This window comes from Miscanthus floridulus, chromosome 11 (genome assembly GCF_019320115.1).
Source record: "Miscanthus floridulus cultivar M001 chromosome 11, ASM1932011v1, whole genome shotgun sequence".
In the NCBI taxonomy this organism is placed as follows: domain Eukaryota; kingdom Viridiplantae; phylum Streptophyta; class Magnoliopsida; order Poales; family Poaceae; genus Miscanthus; species Miscanthus floridulus.
Window position 1 is genome coordinate 81,823,569 of NC_089590.1, and position 22,298 is coordinate 81,845,866.

At 51.9% G+C, this 22,298-nt stretch overlaps 1 pseudogene; it reads left to right on the forward strand.

The window, feature by feature from the left end:
- The first annotated feature begins 4,506 nt into the window (after window positions 1–4,506).
- LOC136494893 (probable WRKY transcription factor 14) lies at window positions 4,507–7,449 on the forward strand (annotated as a pseudogene).
- The last annotated feature ends 14,849 nt before the right edge of the window (window positions 7,450–22,298 follow it).

Sequence of the window (22,298 nt, forward strand, 5' to 3'; positions counted from 1 at the left end):
GCGCTGAATCCAACTTTACAGCACAAGGCTACATGAGTCTCGTCACATGAGATCCTCGCTCATGGATGTCATCGGATTCAAAGAAACTTCCAGCAGAAAGCAACTCGCCTTTGTTTAATCCCCATTGCAGCGTCACCTTCAAGAACCACCTTCCTTTGACGATGCATAAATAATTGTATACAGCAAGCGCTATCTGTGAAAATCTGAATTGATCAACTCCAATTAAATGACCATTTTATGTCACGAAATCTATGTGTGTGATCACAGTGAGATATGTGTCTCGAGTTGAGTTACTAAACCAAAAGAATTTGTATATACAACTGATGACTGTTTGCATTATCATCGTTGCCGCCGTTTGTGTAATTTACTTGAGCCACCAAATGTATAATAATATACTTCATGTAATATATATAATGAGTTCAAGTGGTGCATACACCTTGTTTAACTAGTACGTCTCTGATGAGATATTACTGTCATTTTCGGTCTCATTGGCTAGATCTTTTGTCCATTCTCGAAACAATTTATAATTTATCATGGCATCATATAAGATAGTTTTGAGTACATATACAAGATTATAACGTGTATATGTGATAAACCTCTAGTAGGCCAGCTAGCTGCCGGTGCCTGCAGGCCGGCCGGATCTTATTTTTCTGCAGGCAGCAATCATCACGTTGTTATGCTGTACATGTTTGAAATCCGACCAGCACGTCCATGTATATGTACCTGATCTCAAACGATAAGGAGATAGAGATGATAAAGTTAAATACATTAGATTCAATTTATTTTTAAGAAAACACATCGCATCTCTCTCACTTTCAAATATCTCTCCTCTAGCTGGGAAAGGTGGCAGTTTTTTATATACAATTTTGAAACTACACGCAGAGATAAAAAAAACGAACGGGATTGGTCAGGATAAACTCTTTTCTGTTTTCACTTTTATATTTTATTAGGGAAACAAAACTGAAATTGAAAAGGCAAAAACCGGGAACGAATACGGGTTCATCAGATATAAAAATGGATCAATTTGAACAAAAACATGTCGATAACGGTCGAGGTGCGAAAACACAAAACAGGAACATCGCCGCATAGAACAAAGAGACGTGACTTCATATATACTAACCTAATTGACTTGGCATGATGACATTGCCAACGTATAAATAATTCTAACTCATACACTAAGGTTCATAAGATGACAAGTATATAAAGAGTACAAGACCATTAGTCCGTAACAAAGCAAGAGTCTACCATGAACAGAGCTACTATGGTGTGGCATGGCCCGCAACAACATTATTGCACTACCTAAAACAAGATATCCTATGTGGGTAAAAACGGTATAAACCAGACAAAAAGAGAGAGAGAAAAGGCAAAAATAGCCAAAAAAAACAACCATAGTGTTTTCGTCCTGTTTCATATTTACATATTTACTAAAACCAAAAAAAAAGAAAACAGTTGGGACGACTACCAACACGGATTTGAATGGGTTAAATGCAAAAATCATCAGGACAGGATGTGATTTATCCCTACCATTTTCAACCCGGCCCCAACTACAAAACACAGATATATACTGAACGCGCTAAGCTAGCAATGCGAAGAGCCAACTTTTGTTCCATTATTAAAAATACATCCACACATGTTTGATGCTGCTGATCGGTTTGGGGCGCTACAATTATTCACGAGCATTCACAGTATCATTCGGCATATATCGTACCACACCCGGCTGGGCGCCTCGGTGCATAGAAGACAAAGCCATGCCATTTCAGATCATAGTACTCGATCGGCACACATGCATGCGCTTGTATATGTCCTGTGGTGAAACGACCAAAAAGTACACACGACTATGCGCCACACTGTAGCCGCCGCATATGGCACGCATTTTTCGTCCAGTAATTAACTCACCCGGCCGGCGGCCCGGCCCTGATGCTGATGCTGATATATAGACACAACAACGCACAACCATGCATATAATCATGGACTATTTACACATGAAAACAGCAGCAAGTAACTGCTCTATTGATGGTATACATAGTACAGGCACAGAACGTAAATATGATGTAAATTCTTGCATGTGTGCAGAGATCGATCCAGAGAGAGCGTCGTGACGATCAAATCGATCGGGTCGCCAGGCCTGCCTGAGCCTGAGCCTGAATAACGAAGTGGTGCAAGTATATATGTTGCGTGTGCAGCGGACTCGGTCATATTCCGTCCGTCGGTGGGTTAATAAGGAAGAAGAGGAGACAGAGAGACGACAGGCGTCCGACGAGCTGAGCTAGGGAGGGCCGGGGGCCGGCCGGGGGCGGTCGTTCCAGTTTTTTCACCGTGTGAACGGTTGCACTGCATGCGGACGCAGTGGCACTACTCCCTTTTTACCAGGCGGCAGCGGCAGACAAGCGCCCGACGCGGCCATGCCGCCTTGCGTATGGAGGTCGCACACCGGCCGCGGCCTCCCCCGCCCCGAATTTTTTATATTTTAGCATTTTTTTTAAAGTTTCTCACAAATAGACTCCGAAAGGAAAGATTTCAGAAAATAGACTCTTAACTCGGTGCCATTGATGCTGACGCCGAGCTAACACGTCTCGGCGCTAGCGTCCCTGGCGCCGAGCTCCTGGGCTCGGTAGGTGACATGGCAGGGAGCTCGGCGCCGAGCTCGGCGCCGTAGATCTTGGCGCCGAGCTCGGCGCCAGAGTGGCTGGCGCCGAGCTCCCTGCCATTTAATCCCGGCCCAACCTTCCTACCCGAGCGTTCTTCCTCTTCTTTCTCCTCCCTCTCGGGGTTTCTCTCTCCCCACTTCACCCTACCTCACGAATCGGCATATTGGATCTTGGAAACTTTGGTTTGATCCGTAGATCTTCGAGAGCAAGGTATCATCGCTCCCCTCCTAGTTTTTTCGCATCGATTCGGTATATATTAGTCGGATTTTTGAACGTAATAATCGTCATCACTTAGGGTTTCATTCTATCCCTCAATATATATATTATACAACCGTAGGATGATGCCAAGGCGTGAAAAAGCTAGTAAACCTATGCGCGTGTAGTTATGTTATGGATTTATTGTTGTGCATCAAATGGGAAACCCTAGGTTTATTTGTAAAAGTATGGTACTAAGAACCGAAAGCAGTTAACATTAAATCCTAAACCTAGGGTTTCTCATTTGATGCACAACAATGAACCCATAACATAACTATATGCGCCTAGATTTGCTAGTTTTTTCATGCCTTGACATCATCGTACGGTTGTATAATACATATATTAAGGGATAGAATGAAACCCTAAGTGATGACGATTATTACGTTCAAAAATCCGACTAATATATACCGAATCGATGCGAAAAAAACTAGGAGGGGAGCGAGGATACCTTGCTCTCGAAGATCTACGGATCAAACCAAAGTTTCTAAGGTCCAATATGCCGATTCATGAGGTAGGGTGAAGTGGGGAGAGAAAAAACTCGAAAGAGAGGAGAAAGAAGAGGAAGAACGCTCAGTCAGGAAGGTTGGACGGGGGTTAAATGGCAGGGAGCTCGGCGCCACCCACTCTAGCGCCGAGCTCGACGCCAGAGTGACTGGCGTCGAGCTCCCTGCCATGTCACCTACCGAGACGTGTTAGCTCGACGCCGACATCAATGACGTCGAGCTAAGAGTCTATTTTTTGAAATCTTTCCTTCAGAAATCTATCTGTGAGAAACTTTTTTTTAAAAAAAAAGCTAAAATGTAAAAAATTTGGTCCCCACCTCGTCAGCCCGCCTGTGCCCTTGAAAAGGTCAGCCTCCATCCGTCCGTCCGTCGGTCAATCGTCCGCCGCAGGAGGAGGGCGACTGGGCGAGCATATGCATATGCATGCACACACACATCGGCAGAAGAAAACAATACAAAAACCACACAACCCATCACTCTCGCCCTCCTGTCCCTCGTATGCCTCTCTGTCTCATCTGCCCTCACATACTTCTTTACTGTCCTCTCTTGGCAGCCAACTCAAGTTACCCATCTCTCCTCCCCTCTCCTTGTGTATCCTCTCCTCTCCTCTCCTCTCCTCTCCTCTCCTATTGCTTTGCTTGGCGTAAAGAAAAGATAGCTCACTTTCCACAGCCCCATCTCTCACATCCTGCTTCCCCTCCACCCTACCTCCTTTTCTGCCCCCACAAAAGCAAAACAAGCTTGCTGGATTGCTTGCTACTAGCTTACCTCCAAGCAGATCGAGACAACTTGCAACTTCAAGAGATCGCTGTCCTGCTACCCTAGCAAGCCTTCTTCGTTCTCCTTCGTGCCAACACATGCATGCACCCAAGCTGCTGCTTCCTGTGCATCACACTGGCTCTTCTTGGCTAGCTAGCCTTATTAGCTTGGTTCCAGTTGATTGCAAAGGAGCGAGACCAGAGAATTATTGAGCTAGCGGTTGGCATCAGCCGCGCGCTTGCGCGCATCCACTATAGAGCGAGGCAGGCAGCGACTAGCGGGAGCGAGGGATCGGCAAAGGGCGCCCTCTAGCTACCTCTAGCTGCCCCTCGGTCACAGCCATGTGCGACTACTTCCTTCCGAGGATGGAGGGCGACCAGGCCGGCGGCGGCGACCTTACCGACATCGTGCAGGTCCGGCGGAGCCATCCCTGGCAACGCCGTCCGAGATGCCGTCCACGGCCGCCGCGGATGAGTGGCAGCTCCAGGGAGACCCGATGCTCTTCCCGCCGCTTCCCTCGTCGACGACATCGGAAGCAGGCCTGCTCCGCCGGGGGCACCAGGCGCCGACGTCTTCGTCGGCGCTGACCCTTTCTCCGGCCTCGTGGACCCGTTCAGTACCGACTACTCCTCAGGCGCCGACTTCTTGGACGCCATGCCGGACGCGATGGCCAAGGTCGGCTTCGACACGGCTATCGGTGGAGGCAGCGGCAGCGGCTGCGGAGGAGGCGGAGGAGGACAGATGATAGACATGAGCCGGAAGCAGCCTCTCTTGCCGCGGGGGGTGCAGATGCCGGCGCTTGGAGTGCTGGCGCCGAGGATGGTGTTGCCGTCGCCGTTGTCGTCGCCGAGGGAGATACGACCATACCCGCCGTTAGCCGGCGACATGGTCAAGCTCGGAATCACGGCCGGGCAGGTGGCCGGGTGCGCCATCGACGCCGCCGTCGTCGGCATGCAGATGTCTTCGCCTCGCGCCGCGGGCGGGATCAAGCGCAGGTTGGGCAGATCCGCCTGGATCCAACACATCTGCTAGCTAGCTTCGTTGCATCATCTTATCTTGCATGTACATATATAAATACATACATACAGGGTGTGTGTTTGCTAGCTATAGCTCGTGATGATTTTAGGGAAGGTTCTGCGATCTCTTTTTTTTCTGTTCCTTTTGCTCCTTCTCCTTTTGTGCTCTGCAGTCTGCACTGCACATCCATCCATGGAAAAAATAAGAATTGACAGGGAGGATTCCAAGGATTCCTCGGGCTGTGCCAGGAATTGGCAAGGTCGTAAGTGTTGCCTACAGCTCGAAATTTTAGGCAAGAGAGTCATCATGAACACATGGTGTGATCGGTGGGGATATTTCTGAATCGGCAAACGATGCCTACTCATAGGGTTATGTGCATCTAGACCTAGCTGGTTTTCTGCCCCGGAAAGGCCGGCTTTTGAGTCTCCAAGGCTGATTTGCGAAACCCTAGTAATAATAAGCTTCAATTAGTTAAAAAAAATTCAATAACTTTGGCTCAAGAGCTTATGCGTGCATTTGTAGTTCTGTTATCACGTGATTACTGCAGTTCATCAAATATTAACACTTGCCAAAAATTCATCTGCTGCACAGGAAGAACCAAGCAAGGAAGGTGGTATGCATCCCGGCGCCGACAGCAGCAGGGGGGAGACCAACTGGAGAGGTGGTTCCTTCTGATCTCTGGGCCTGGAGGAAGTACGGCCAGAAGCCTATCAAGGGTTCTCCTTATCCAAGGTACTACTATGTGTTAATTTAGCACATCCACTAATTAGCTGGGATTATGTTTCAAGAGAAATGGTTAATGTGGCTCTATTAAGCTTATTAAGCTGAACAATCTGCTGGTGACAAATTGGAGGTGCAGCTAGCTTTACCAATTGCAAAGAGTAAACAAAACTATCTTCTCTATATATGGTCCATAACTATAGAATTCTCAGCTCCACGATTCTTAATTTGTGTCTGCATGATCGATGCAGTTTGAATTAATTAGCTGAAAGATAATTTAATGGTTACCTAGCTATCTAGGTAGCAAGACTTATGGGGGGATGCTTGTGATTCCTCATGTGTCCAATATAATTACTAGTTTTTTATCACTCTATATATGATACATTTTGGCATTTTTTTGGAATGCACAGCGTCATCCTAATTACAGATATGGTTACATTATCAGCAACAGATAACTGTTATGTAACTAAAATATTCCTGGGTTAATGTAGGATCCATGTTCCAAGGCATATACACATTATCAATACAATTGTTCATATTTCCAGATTTTAATTCTGTTCTATGCCGAGTGTAGGTTGCTCATTACACCCAGCTGGATTGATTTTTAGGATCTCTTTGCACAGTTTTTATATACATGTGATATGTCAAGATTATTAAAGTGGAAACAATGTAAAACTATGGTTTTTATTTAGCAAATAAAGCATATATAAACTGAACCAAGATATATGTATATATCGGCATATGAAGTGCGATTTACCTTACATACGCTGGTTGCAATATATCACAGCAAGTGATGAAAAGGTGCATGCTTGCTAACTTTAATAATGTTCTTGTCCATGAAATGCACGATATCCAGAGGGTACTACAGATGCAGCAGCTCAAAAGGATGCTCAGCACGGAAGCAAGTGGAGCGCAGTCGGAATGACCCCAACATGCTCGTCATCACCTACACCTCTGAGCACAACCATCCATGGCCGACTCAGCGCAACGCCCTGGCCGGGTCAACTCGGAATCACTACGGCAAGAACAGCGGCGGCAGCTCAGGTTCCAAGAGCTCACAGAACGAGAAGCAACAGCAACAGCAACAGCAATCGAACAACGTCAAGGAAGAGCCCAAGGATCCGGCGGCCATGACGACAACCATTAGCACGATTACTACAACTACTAGTAATTCTCCGGCAGCGGTTGTGAAAGAGGAGACGCTGGCAGCTGGATCTTCAGAAGCATTGGGGCAAGTCATGGATACAGCAGCAGTAGACCACAACATTGAACTCATGGACCAGTTCTTCATCGAGAGCTACAAGCCGATGATACCGGCAGCCGGCCACTCTGACGATTTCTTCTCCGACCTCGCGGAGCTGGAGTCAGATCCCATGAGCCTAATCTTCTCCAAAGAGTACATGGAAGCGAAACCAAGCGGTGGTGATCGTGGCCACCATCAGGAGAAAGCAATGTCCAAGGACTTGGATCCCTTGTTTGACATGCTAGATTGGTCTACTAATTCCTCGTCAGCAGGGAGCTCATTCGAGCAAGGAAAGAGAGGTTAATCCATTGGCGTATGTGCACACAATACATTTGATCAGCAGCTAATAATAACCAGAAATTAAGATTACCACAAGGTCGATCAGCAAGGAAATTAAGATGAGAGAGTTTTCCTTTTTTTCGCTTTCTTTTCCTCTTTGGTTCTTCTTTTCTACTTATTATCATTGTGTGATGAGAGAGATTGGAATTTTTGTTCTTAGATATGAACCTTATTTTTTAAGGTTTGTGTCAGGTTGCTTGGTGTACTTATATTGCATGCCCCGCCTCCCCCGTTATGAGGATTCTTCTACCTCTCGAGTCTCGAGTGTGTGCACTCTCCATTATTGGCATGGCATGGAGAGTTTATGAACGTTAACATTCTATGTGCTTCAAGAAGAGGACATAAAAAAAATGGAGGATAGATTGGAGCCGGGCCAGGGGTGATGTGAATGTGATAGATGGAGGAATAGAAGAAAAGGAGACCCACATCTTGAAGGTGATGTGACAGAAAGCAGGGCAGGGCGCCGTTGCAACGGAAGATGTTGTTACAAAGAGCTGGCCTCTTGCTTTTTCAGCTTTTGCATGCAGCTGGAGCTGGGGCCTGCTGGGCGCCTATGTTCGGATTCTGTGAACGGTACATATTTAATATTTTTGTCTGTGCACCAAGGAAAATGCACGAACCCTTCTTTATACCTGCCCCTGATCTAAACACCAGCCACTGCTCCAAGGCAGGAGTATTACTCAGGTCCCCTGTACATTAGTACATGTGATATACAGCGCAGCGCATCGATCTGTTCAGCATCTATCTCTGTACGTGCCCTAGCTAGAGCTAGCTCTCTGCAGTTGTGCCGGCCGGACTGACAGGTAAGGTAACGGCGTCTGTACTGTACATGTATATAAGTAGGGAAGTGAGTACAAGGTGTGTGTGCCGCGTCGCACGTACGTATCCAGCTTTCAATCTGGCCCACCGGACTTACACCATTTCCCATCACCCGTCGTACGTCAATATATATATATATATATATATATATATACTGGCCTGTGTGTACAGCAAGTATGCAGCAGGGACGGTCGTCTGCATACGTATCTTTGTGTCGCAGCGCAGCGCTGATGCATGTACACGTATGCGTGCACAATGATGCGGTCAATAAGGAGCAATGCATGCATGCGCGTGAGCGGTGCATGAGTGCCTCTGTTGTAGCAGCATTGGCCACGTGCACGTGTCTTACGGCCGCCAGCCAGAGATCGATGCATCGTATCAACACAGTGCATAACTGTAAGTTTGTCAGTCGTGTAGTCCTCTTCAGTCTATGCACCATGATTATGTTTGTTTACACACATAGGAGTATGTACGTACGTGCATCCATCAACGAACACACAACACTACTCTGCCGGCCGCGCCCAAAAGTACAACGCACTTCCCGGCCGGACAATGCATATTTTTTTCTTCCATACATGAAAAAAAGACACAATATATGTGTGTTGTCGCTGATTTTTCAATAAGACAGGTCGAGGAGCGAATGAATCCCAGATTCCCAGTTGATCGAGCTGGACCTTTTTTTTTTCCTGCTGCTGATTATTGGCGGACACAATATATAAGTACGGAGTACTAATATATATAAAAGCCGCCGGCTATCAGTTGGGCATTATTATGTTAAGCAACCGTCATCTCCTCACTGGTGCAAGGCTGCCGCCTCGCGCGCGCGCGCCACACCACTCGCGCCTGCATGCCTCCAGCTGCAGAGATCGAGGTCGTCGTCGGTGGCGCTCGGCCGCTCAGCGACTTCGTTCGTGCGTCGCCCGCGCCCGCGCCCGCGCGGCTGCCGGCTTGCCGCGTGAGCGATCGCTGATTGATCGGGCTGGCAACTGGCAAGTCTCCGCACGCAAACCGATCACGTACGCATCGCAAGATGATGCAGGCAACCCTGCCGGACGGTGCGTATATGTGGCCGCCGTACGCGGAGCTCCTGTGCGATCCGCACAGCGGCCGCGACGACTGGAGATTGGGTCGTGATGCGCCCAATAATTAGGCATTCAAGCGGCTGGGGCATACCTGTCCGCCCGGGCGTCCGTCGTTCGATGGCCCTGGCCGGCACGCACTGTACATAGGAGAGAGGGATCGAGCCATGGTGGGCGACGACGACGGACCGAGGGGTGGTCACCGCGGTCACGCGCGCGCGCGCGTGCGTGTCACTGTTTCACTTTTTGCCTATTGGGAGCTACCGCCAGGCAGGCAGTCAGGCAGGCCCTGCTCATCGACCGGCCGGCGCCGGGAATTGAATGTTAGTCCAAGGATGGAGCCGGGCGCGCGCGGCCCCCTGTACCGGCACATTTGGATGTTCAGAGGTGGCGCATGCATGCATGGCGTTCGCAGATGCAGAGTTGTTGCAGTGTGTCTTTCTTCGCTGGCTAAGCCCTGTGACGTGTTTAACGCAGGTGCTGTGCCGTGGGATCCCGCCGCAGGGGGCGTGGCAGAGGCATTTCCCGGGACATCCTTTTACGGTCAGTGAGCACAATTACCTTGTCCTAAATGAAATGAAGAAGAAAAAAAAAAGAGGTGAGCACAATTACCTTTTTTTTAGCAGAAGGTGAGCACAATTACCTGCCGAGGCACAATTACCGTGCTGGCCGCCCTGGCCCAATAAAAGCGAGCAGGGCTACTGATTCCTTTGCCTCCGGCCCAAACGAATGAATTTGGTGTTAGACCAAAGGGGTGGGGACTGGGGGACCCAGCCAGCCTTGTTTTGTTGGGCCCCTCCGAAAGCCCAGCGCAGCTGGAATCGGATTCCCCAATCTGGTGGAGGCCCTCTCGCCTCTGCTGACTGCTGTTACTGCGGTCCTGCTCCTGTTGTTTTACTTGCGCCTGCATCTCACACCCTCATCAGTGCCTAGGAGCCTAGGAGGGGTGCTATTTTTTAGAGGTAATGTAGCCGCGGCCACTTCCAACTGTTCCTCAAATCTTGCCCCGATGCCATCTGCCCACGCTTACCTGCCTGTCATCGCTGCGTCTGCGTGGCGCTCGGACCTCACCTAAACTCCAGTATTCCACTTAAGCAGCTCGCTGTTACACTGCAAGACACTGGCTGACGTGCCCATAGCCAAGTAATCCTCACGACGTCACGGGCACAGCTGGACCATCAGCTTCAGCTTCAGCTTCAGTCCTTCAGAGGAGCGCTCTTGGAGCCTTGGAGCGGACCGTCGGAATCGGATACACCGTTGCGGTTGTTCACCTGTACCTGTTTCGCCCTCAGATAAAGGCTCAAACCCAAAACAGCAAAGGGTTGCCAATTGCCATTGTGACCTCAGCACTACTCCGTCTATTATTCTTGGCTTTTTCATTATTTTTTCTTTATTAATCTACTCATTTTACTCTTGTGTACTATTGACAAGTCTGTTTGAAACAAGTTATATACAAAACTTGTGCTAAAGATGTTGTATATTTTTTCAAAAGATATGGAAAAACAAAAATTTATTCATAGAATTTGTAACGTAAAAGTTGTGCTAGAGCATGTATATCGAGGAATTATTATGACAAAATTACCAACTACTGTAATACTATGAACAAAAGTTAGGTTGAAAACGTCACATGTTTGTGTTGAGCAACTTGTTGCTCATGATCGTAACACTGAGTAAATTATGAGAGCATCTCCAAGAGTTCCCTAAATCCTCTCCTAATCTTTGGTATTTAGAAAGATTACAAAAAAAACCATCTCCAACAACTCCTAATATTTCTTCCTAAAATTTACGCACTTGGGAAATCTTCTCTCGTTCCGCGTAACTTTAAGCGGACGCGACCTCGCGCGGATACGGCTTCCCGTGTGGCGTCCTTTTTCCAGCGATGTCTTTTGCTGCGAGTCTCTCCTTCCCGCCGCCGCCGCCGCCGCGGAGCCTCGTGAAGTACACGAACGTCTTGCACTCTTGTGCACGTCGCGGAGGGTCATGAGGTACACCACCGCCTTCCGCTCGCCTCCCGGAGGCCACAGGGGCGACAACTTGGCGTCGCGGCCCTTGATTCGCGTCCATTTGATCTTCTCTTGGAATGCGATGATGCGGGCACGGACAAGGCGGGAAAGCTCCGGAATGTTGCCGATGGCATGTCACATGCATCCGCAACCTCCCGCAGCTGCTGCCTGGATGTCTCATTTTCGGCGGTGTGGTTGTTGTAGCTCTTCATCTACTCCACCGACAACGTCGCGTGCCTGCACGAGCCCGAGTGACGGGCGCTGCCGAGAATAGATACGGTCCTCAGCCGCAGCCGCTGGCGGTCGAAGGAGGGCAGCGGGAAGCTCCGGCGTGATACGAAACTATATTCAAGTACCATTTGCTCCTGTGTATATGTGTATATTCAAGTAATGCTCTTGGCCGGCTACACGCCCTGTTTGCATGGCACTGTTTGCTGGCGCAAGGTGAAGCTGTTGCTTTCTTGGTGCCATCTCTGCTTGCCTAGGCGGCAGCAATCTAGCTGGGGTGGCCCGGTGGCGGCGGCAGCGGTAGGGAGGTTGCGGCGTGAGAAAGGGTTCGCCCCACCCCTTGCAATCCCGCGACAAAAAAAGTCGGGAAAATTTGATGTGGAACTCAAATTCAATTTTTTAGAAGTCATTTATTAGAAACTATTGGAGATGCCCTTTGTCGGGTTCATAAACCCGGGGTCCCTCATGGATCGGCTTCCCAATAAAGGCTCGGCCCAGCAGACGATGTTGCGAATGACGCGCAACTTATGGCCCGGCCCAAATACCTAAAAGACAGACCAGAATGGCGATCCAGGTCTCCAACCGGAAGGCCTGGCCGAGGAGGAACGGCGCCTGCTTCTGACTCTGGCCCGCCTCTCCGACTAGAAGACCTCGATCCAACTCCGGCCCGCCTCCAGACGACCTCTCCGACCGGAAGGCCTGGCCAAAACACCACTTCCGACTCTGACCCGCTTCTCCGACCGGGAATGCGCCGAACCCCTGCTTACAGCTCCTCTCTGACTGACGCAATCAGAGCCGACTGGGACCAACTGACCGGGGACGCCCGCTCAGTAAGGACCAGGAAATGGACGAAGAAACTAAGGCAAGATACTCAAGTCAACCGCAATATCAAGGATCATACCCTATACACCTGTCGGACAGTACCCTGCGACCTTCCTGGCATGACAGAACCCAAGCAATGTTGTAGGCGCCGACATTTCCCCTACTGTGTTGTGGGCGCCATCAACTCCCATACCAGACAAACACGGTAAGGCTCCCCCACGTGCCTCTGAGGCATCAATAGTGTTGTGGGCGCCGGTATTTACCATATTAGGCGAACATGATAAAACCTCTTGCATGCCTCTGGGTATCAACAGTATGGCAGGCACCGACGTCTGCCATACCTGAAGAAGACGACACGATCTCCCACATGCATCTGCCATTAACAGTGTTATGGGCACCTACAATCATCCTGTACCCGATAGCGTGGGCAACAAGACTCAGCATACATACACTCTCTCCCTCTCACTTGTAAGGCCATCTCCTTCGTCTATAAAAGGGGATGCGCTCTCTCCTAAAGAGATAGATCGATCAGTTCACTAGTACACAACAACAGAACCACTAGGTTCAAACCATAAGCACACGCTCGAACACTTAGCACATAGCAGAGCTCCTGTCACTCTCAACCCCTCTGACCAGAGTCTGACCGGACCTCTTGAACCCCCCATCTTTCTCCTTCTCGTTTGTAACCCCACTGCAAACTTCGAGCATCTGGGCTCAGGAATAAAGTCACCGACCGACTCAAATTGGACGTAGGGCATGTTGCCTAAACCAGTATAAACCTTGTGTCATTGAGTGCTAGACCACATTTGATCACAACATACGATAAAACTACAAATATTTACGTGTTGGTCACTTTCTACACTGATAGTTGGCGCCGTCCGTGGGGAGGATGATGTACGTTCACACTTTTTAGTCATCGGATGGCCCACTTTTCCGCCACCTTCGCCATGGCGGGCTCAAGCGATATGACTCGCTTCAGCTCACTAGAGTTTTCCGCACTCCCACCTATTGGGATGCGGATTCCACCAGTTCTTGAGCCGTCCTAGGCCTTCCTCTTCGAAAGCCTAGACTTCGCCGCCGACCGGCTCGACGTACTACACCTCCGTGAGGAGGCAACCATTCCGGTGCCCGTCGGAGGGGCGCCCTCTATCGGCTCTAGGACACCCAACGACTTCGACGACAAGGCACCTGCGCTTCATTCCGAGCAAACGCTCTGCTCAAACCCCGCTGTGAGTAATGTACATACTATTATTTACTCACTACTTGCTATCTTCCGCTGATTATCCAGAGGGACCCCATTGTCCCTACCATGACCGCCTTGCGACTGGTTCTCCTATGGCCTCACGTCCCCCAAGGATGTGTATGCCTAGGGGCTCCGAAGGATGCTGGCGCCTCCCCCTCTCATGTACGAATTTGTAGGGATGGCGAGCTATGCTCCCACCTGTTTCCTCGACCTCATGGATGATGATGTTGAGAGTGACAGCTCCAGCATCGGAAACGTGGCACCTAGCCACCATCTGTCCCGGGAGTGCACTATGACGGACACTCCAAAACAGCTGCCGGTGGTAGTAGAGTCCTTGCAGACTCACACCCCTATGGACCCTAGTGTGGGGACCCTTACGCTCACATGAGAGCACGGCGTGGAGCTATGACAATGGCAGAAGAAACCAGCTACCACCTGCGCCGGCGTGCTCGGTGCACCACACTGTGCCCCGTGCGCATAAACCGGCAAGCGGCGCCCGGGGTCGCTCCTGCTAGGTCCAGCGCAACATCATGGATGCGGGGGGGATGATCCCCCATAGTTCGCTTGGGCTGACCAGAACATCGCCGCTGCGGCAATGCTTCTGCGCGGCCTTCCTGAGCCGAATGACCCAAAGGAATAGGCGATCCACCGGAACCTCCGGGCACTGGTGGAAACCACCGCCGTTCAATAGGCCTAGAGCTCCGCATCACGACACTGACTCACGGCCTCTCTCCCCACCAGGGGAGTAGGGACGCACCAGATGAATCGCTCCACCTGCTCACCGCTATAGCCGCCGAACGCGGCACAGGAGGCCACATCTTCTCCTCGGCTTGACCTGGCGCCCGCTCCGCACCTACCGCCTATATGTGAGCGGCTCAGGCCGAACCAAGACGCTCACAGCGTCATCAGCAATCGGCGTTGGTCCTGGCATGATGATGGTGTCCATCAAGCGATTATGATGGCAGGCAAAACACACCGTAGTCATCGGATGGCCCGGGACCACGGGCCTTTGCCCGACGCATCTAGAGAGCGCCACTCCCACAATGCTTCAACGGAGGATGAGGCAAAGGCAAGGCCAAGCATGAGGATCAGCACAAGGGCCCCTTCACGCAGAGGGGCAAAAAGAACAAAAAAAATCATCGTCGACCGACCAACTCCGCGTTGGTCGCCATGGCTGATCACACGGACAAGCAACCCCAGTAGGGCCTTCCAGACCACTTCAATGAGCTCATGGAGAGCCCATGCACCAACTACGCCTAACCCATTAAACACCTCTACAAGGACTGCGAGCTCCTCAAGCGCCTTCTGCGATAGGCCGGCGGGCCAAAAGAAGAAAAAGACAAAGAAGCAGTGGCCAAGAAAGGGGGTGTAGCGGGCAAGGATCCGGATGACTGAAGGTCCCTATACGACGACCGAGGTGATTTGACCGGATGCCTATCGACTGAAGGACGACAACAACAATGTTCTCACCAACACTTGGAACAGCGAACAGCTACGTCGTTTCTTCCCCTAAAATTTAGTCTTATCATTTTTTACTTAACGTTTGCTCCTATAGAGCGCCCTGACCTAAACACTTTCGGTCCAGGTCACTCGGGGGCTCTACGGGGGTGCAATGCCACCCCTCTTTTTACTATCATATGATAAAATACATTTTCCCCGAACGAAAGGGTAGTCTATTCCTTTAATTACCTTACGTAACTTTGCTTTAAATATTCCGACTGATCGCACCCCGCCTCTACCTACGGTTACAAGCGGCTGAGCCTCGCGGGCCACGCCTAGGCTCTTAAGGTTGCAGCCTACAGTGCGAACGGGCATGTGCGAAAAAGAAGAGAATAAAAAACAAAGTTATGCTAATGTAAAAATAAGGAACGGATGGGACAAGCTTCCCAAAACGAAATAGTTCCATCACAAAAACAAAGTTACTGTATTCATGAATACACAAAAACACTTTACACAGGGGGCTCCCCCATGACATTATCTTCTACATTTGCTAAAGTATTTCTACTCTAAAACTTCTACTATGGCTCCACGACGGCATCGACAACCGGCTCGACCGGCGTGGGAAGGAGCTGCTCATCCTCTGACTGGGCAACATTTGGCTCGGTTGGAGGTGGGTCGATGTCCACTTTTGACCTAGGCTCCACGCCATCTGTAGGCTAGGCAACGTCCTCTAGACGCACGCTTTTGGCCATGTCCACTTAGCGAGCATCCATCACCCACTGCGCGGAGACTTGCTCGGCCAACAACTTTGCGTGTGGCAGCAAGCTCTCCCCGAGCGACTAGATGTCCTCCATGCTATAGCCGTCAGCATACCCACTACAGATGGTGGTGAAGTCCAGGTCTGGGTGGTACGTCATCACCGAAGTCAACACCCCGATGCTCCGTAGAACAACCTGTTGGTGATGAGGGCCCGGACCTCATCCAGAACCTCTGCTAGTCAGATAGCGAGCGCGCTGGTACTTGGTGCTGACCTAAAGACCTCAGAGACGACGAGCTGGGCAACATTGCGTATCTGGTCAAGTTTCCCCTCGAGAGCACGTCGCTCTTCAAGGGACTTGGTCAGCACCTCCGCATTTCGGCCAATCATCGCTTTGGCCGTCTCTAGGTCCTGCCCCAATGACTCCACCTTTCCACCCAGCTCTGGAAAAAGGACGACAAGCTTAGTATCAAGCTAAAGGAAGAAACCAACATGCCGAAAAACAGAAAAGGTACGTACCGAAGCGAGTGTTCTTGAGGATGGAGAGTCTCTCCTCTTATCGAGTCACCTACTCGTGCAGTCGGGCGTTCATCTCCTCCATCCCCATCACCTAGCCCCAAAGCACGAGCACTTCCTGGTCAGCCTCCGACCGAGCCTTTTGCTTCGACTCTAGGGCCTTTCGCTCTGTATCTAGGGTCTCTAGGGCTCTTTGGAGTGCCACCTCGGTGTCCGCCAGGGACTTCTACAGCGCCACCTCGGTCTCCGCCTAGCGGGCCTTCGCTGCCTCAAGGCCCCGCTTGGTGGCAGTCGCCCGTTCCACTACGAGCACTTCTATCGTCAGTGCCTCGGTCGCCTCCACCGCCCGGTCCTAGGACTCACGGTGGGCAGACTCCAGTTGGCGCTCAAACTTGGCCATCCGGGCATGCTCCATCCAGAGGAAATGGGGCTTGCGGCATGACATCTCCTACAGACCCTACAAAAAAGAGAAGCAAGCATGCTGAGGCAACCGACGAAAGACCAAGGGGTCAGGAACAAGTGTGGGAAACTCACCGCCATGGCGTGGCGTAGGTCGACCTTGACCAACCATTGGACAGACTCAACCCGCTCTTGGGCCTCCTCAAGCTTCACCAATAGCTGAGCGAGATTGGACTCCATGGCGAGTCCTCTCCCCCCAAGAATGTCCCAGAGCCGACACTCCTATGAATCCCAAAGGATGAACCAAACCTTTGTTGGGTCCTCAGGATAGGGCCACACTAGGTCAGTATCCTCCAGCCCGCTAGAGGGTCCACCCTTTGACTGGACCACCGTTAGCTCCTACGACGGCGCCGATAGCTCCACTACGTCACCTACTTCATCATCGAAGGGGATCTCCACCACCTCGGTTTCATGGGCCACCGACAGGTGTTTTGGCTCTGTCCTAGCCGCATCTTCCCCTGACACCTCTAGCCCCGACCGAGAAGGTGAGCCACGTAGCCCTCCGCCCGACAAGGCAGGGAGCTCGATCTCTCTCTCCTCTTCTGTCGTAGCCAGTGGAGGAGGGGCCACAAGGGACACCTCTGACGTGGCCTCCGCCATCACCACTGGGGTCGCCACTGCTACCGTCATACGAGCGACCGACCCGGGGGGCACCACCCCTGGAAGGGAAGGACTCGCCGCCACCACCCTGCTCTCCCCGCCGCTCGCCACGGCGCACTGCAAGGTGGGCCTCCAATCCTCCCGTATGGGAGTTGGGGCGATGCTCAGCCCCGTTAACATCTGGCCACTGTAAAAAAAGTATAGGTCAGTCACACTCCAAAAAACTCAACAACAAGATCGAAAAAAGAAAGGCAAACCGAGATGGGGTACGACTCTAAAACCCCAACCCGACGTCAACGAGCTAGTAGGGTGAGGACCGCTCCCGAGCCGTGACCCACGCCCCCTCACTTCAATTGGGGGCGGAGTCCACCCAACCGGCTCCTGCCCAGCCCACAAATCACCACGATCTTCGGCTTGGGGCACACCGACTGGAGTAGCTTGCAGGACATCCTCCTGCTGTGAGTCGCGCGCTGGCGCCAGCCCCGACAACGCATGGGCGCAAGACCGCTCCTCTGACTGCCTAGCCTATCCTGTCGCGCCCACAATAGACGGGGATGTGGCCGGCGACACGTCAGAAGGGCGTGATGACCGTGTCTGCTTTGCCTCCCATTCACCGATGGCATCCGCGCTGGCAGCATGCTTCCTCGGCGTAGGAACATTACCGTGCCTCTCTACCTCCTGCTCGCCGCCAGCGTGTGCGACCGCAGGATTGCAATGCTCCACCGAGGTCACAATGACCTCCCGGCTTTCCTCCTCCTCGGAGAAGATCATATCATCGCCCACCTCTGTGGGGTCCTCCGACTCGAGCTCTGACTCGACGTTGCTCCTATTTTCCCCAGCCCGCACATGTCGGGTTATCTCCTTCTCCTTCTCATGCTTACATCGAGCCTCCTCGGTTTTCTTCTTCTTCTTGGCATCCGCCGCCTCCTTCTGGGCGGCCTACCAGGCCGTGCCCTCTGGCCCCTTCGAAAGGTGCGACTAGGACTTGTAAACTCTAAGTCCCTATGAAACAGGTGACTCAATCAAAAAACAAGAAAACAAAGGGAAAAAGAACATGGAGTAAAGAGAGGGGAGCAAACTAGTTTGGACACCACTGAGGAGTTGAGAGGTCTGGGCTTTCCATCGAGGTTCTCTTTAGGCCTCAGCTACAGCACCCAGTCGAGGCGACTCCCGAGCTCATCGTTCGATAGCTCCTCCGGTGACACGCGGTCAGGGTCCATCAGGCCGTTGTACTTCCACATCGATCGCGTCCTCTTGGCTAGCGGAGCGACCTGACAGCGGAAGAGGGTGTGGAACACCCGCACCCCATCAAGGCCACGCTGCATGAGCTTCTAGAGCTCCACCTCGATAATCTCCACCTTCTTCTTCTATCGACTAGCGGGGCCCCACGACCAGCTCTCTAGCTTCCCCCTCCTCCTACCGGTGAAAGGAGGGAACGGCGCCTCCACCGGGTTCCTGATGTAGAACCTTTCCCTATGCCACCCCCGGTTGGAGTCGTAGGGGATATACATGGGGTACGAGCCCTCCGCACTCGGTTTCTTCTGCAGCGCAAAACCCCCCATCAGTGCGATCATGAGCGACTTCCCCTCCAATAAAGCTCGCCTAGAGGACATTCGCCGGAAAAAGTCCACGTGCGGCTCCATCCCAAGGAAGGCCTCGCACACGGTGATGAATCCGGCGATATGTAGCACCCTAGTCAGATTGAGGTGCTACAGCTCTAGGCGCCACTCATTGAGGAGCCCGCGTAGGAACCAGTGCACGGGGTATCCTAACCCACGCTCATGGAAGGCGAGGAAGGAAACAACCTCGCCGGCCTGAGGTTGCGGGAAATCCTCCCTCCTGGGAGCCCTCTAGTGCGCCACCTCCTTCAGCAGTAGAAACCCCTTCTCGACGAAGGCCTCCAGCACTGACTCCCTCACAACAGATGACCTCCAACCCGACATTTCACTCCAGGTTTGCGAATGAATTTGTGAGTTTTCTCCTCTTCCTCGCTCTCCCCTTTTTCTCTCCTAGGAACCGCTGTGGCACTCATACGCTCTTGGCGAGAAGGAAGAAAGAGAGGAGACGGCAGATGAGGAATAGGTGAAGGAATGGGGCGAAAGCCCTCTCCCTTCTCCTACCTAAAGAAAGGGGCAAAATAGTTGTGAAAGGCGCGGTGATCGGGGAAAGGCGAAACAACGGGGTTGAAAAACCCTCTCCCTTCCCCCATTCAATGCGGATGGGATACGATGGGATGCACCCTGATTGATGGGATGCACCCTGCCTGACGAAACGACGCTTGGTCAAACAGGACATGGCCTAGGTATGGCCCACCACTACCACATGCCGGGCACGAGAAACAAGGCGCCACTGTGCGTGGGTGGCCCACCGCCTTCCTAGGTGGGATTTGGAAAGACCCAAACAATGGGATCTTCGCTAGGAGAGACCAACGGGCTTCCTGAGTCTAATCGAATGGCTTAGGCGAACATTGAGAGATAGGTAAGGAGCAACGGGACACTCCATGTGGTCCATGATGACTCTGTCACAAACGACGAGCGTGGATCCCGGTCGGACATTACCGATTGGAGCTCCTCAAACCCCGTCACTCGAGTCATCATGGTAACATTACCGACCCCACTCTTTCTTTATAATCATTCATACATCCATACACGCATTCATTCATTCCATACACCCACGCCCCAAGATGATTTTGCCTAAATTGCATGGGGGCTCAGGGGCTAAAGCATTGCATATGCAGTCAAATGCATCACAACGCTCCGTGTTGTATCACAAAGTGGCAGTTGCCTCATTCAACATGAGCAACGACTGACCAGGATTCGAAGACCGGCCCACGAAGGGCTTGAGGCCGCCTCACGTCAAATAGAGCCAGGGGAGAAAACGTGGATGAGCCCCGAGCGGCCCTCGCCAAGTCTGCCCCAAAGCAGACAGGGTCATCTCAACCTTCTCGTTCGATCCTAAACCTCACCAAACCCACAGAATCTCTATCGAGTGGAGGTCAGCGGGCCACCCGGGTCGGTCTGTGGAATGACCCAGGCCTCTGCCAAGTTGCAGGTTAAGGAGCAGTGGAGTGCCACATGAGGGCTATGCTGACCCCGTCACGAATGATGGACCCGAACTTCACTTGATCATACCCGTTAGCGAGCTCACCGTGCGCGTCACTTGAGCCCGAGCCATCGAGGCAAGCAACGTTAGCTCAGCCCCTCCAGTTGTGAGAAACCAAGGACAGGGTAATGCACAAAACTCAAACTGACCCCTACCAAGCCCAACGGGGCTCAGGGGCTCAAGACACCCAAAAACGCCTCGGCTGCGCCTGGATCCATGACTCCGACTCGCCCAAAATCCCTTGACGTGCACGACGCATAGATCCACGAGTCCATCTAGGCGTGCCCGATGCCTGGATCCATGAGTTCGCCTTGACTAATCTCTCGGCTATGCCCGACACCAGGATCCGTGAGCTCTATCTTGCTCGATCCCTAAAACAACTGCCTCGGCTGTGCATGATGGGTCCATGAGTCCGCCTCGACCGATCCCTCGGCTACGCCCGATGCTAAGATCTGCAAGCTCCATCTCACCCGATCACTAGAAACAACTGCCTCAGCTGCACACGACGGGTCCACAAATCCGCCTTGCCCGATCCCTCGGCTGCACCCGATGTCAGGATCCGCGAGCTCCGTCTCGCCTGATCCCTAAAAACCCGCCACGGCTGCGCACGACACCTAGGTTGACGACTCTGTCTTGACTAAAATGCACGCAAACACGTCCACTAACAAAAAACCCCTAGGCGATCCTACCCAAATCGTCCGGGGGCTACACCAGCACGTACGAAATGAAACTTCCCCTGCTGGCAACACGAAAAAAACCCCCAGACGATTCTGCCCGTATCGCCCAGGGGCTCGAGGGCTATACCCGCGGGTGCGCTCGCACGCACCCGCCGTCAAGACAAAAATCCCTTGGATGATTCTACCCGAATCGCCCGGGGGCTCGGGTGCTCCTGTCGGGTTCATAAACCCAGGGTCCCTCATGGATCGACTTTCCAACAAAGGCTCGGCCTAGCAGACGATATTGCAAGCGACACGTAACTCATGGGCCGACCCAAATACCTAAAAGATAGACCCGAAGGGCGATCTAGGTCTCCGACCGGAAGGCCTGGCCGAGGAGGAACAACGCCCGCTTCCGACTCTGGCCCGCCTCTTCGACCGGAAGGCCTCGATCCAACCCCAACCCACCTCCGGATGGCCTCTCCGACCGGAAGGCCTAGCCAAAACACCACTTCTGACTCTAACCCGCTTCTCTGACTAGGAATGCGCCGAATCTCTGCTTATAGCTCCTCTCTGACTGGCGCAATCAGAGCCGACTGGGACAACCGACCGGGGACGCCCACTCTGTACGGACTAGGAAATGGATGGAGAAAGTAAGGCAGGGTACTCAAGTCAACCGCAATACCAAGGATCGTACCATGTACACCTGCGGGACAGTACCCTGCGACCTTCCTGGTATGACACAACCCAAGCAGTGTTGTAGGTGTCGATATTTCCCCTACAGTGTTGTGGACGCCATCAACTCCCATACTAGACAAACATGGTAAGGCTCCTCCCACGTGCCTCTGAGGCATCAACAGTGTTGTGGGCGCCGACATTTACCGTATTAGGTGAACATGATAAAACCCCTTGCATGCATCTGGGTATCAACAGTATGGCAGACATCGACGTCTGCCATACCTGAAGAAGACGACGCGACCTCCTACATGTATCTGACATTAACAGTGTTATGGACGCCTACAATCATCCTGTACCCGATAGTGTGGGCAACAAGACTCAGCATACGTACACTCTCTCCCTCTCACTTGTA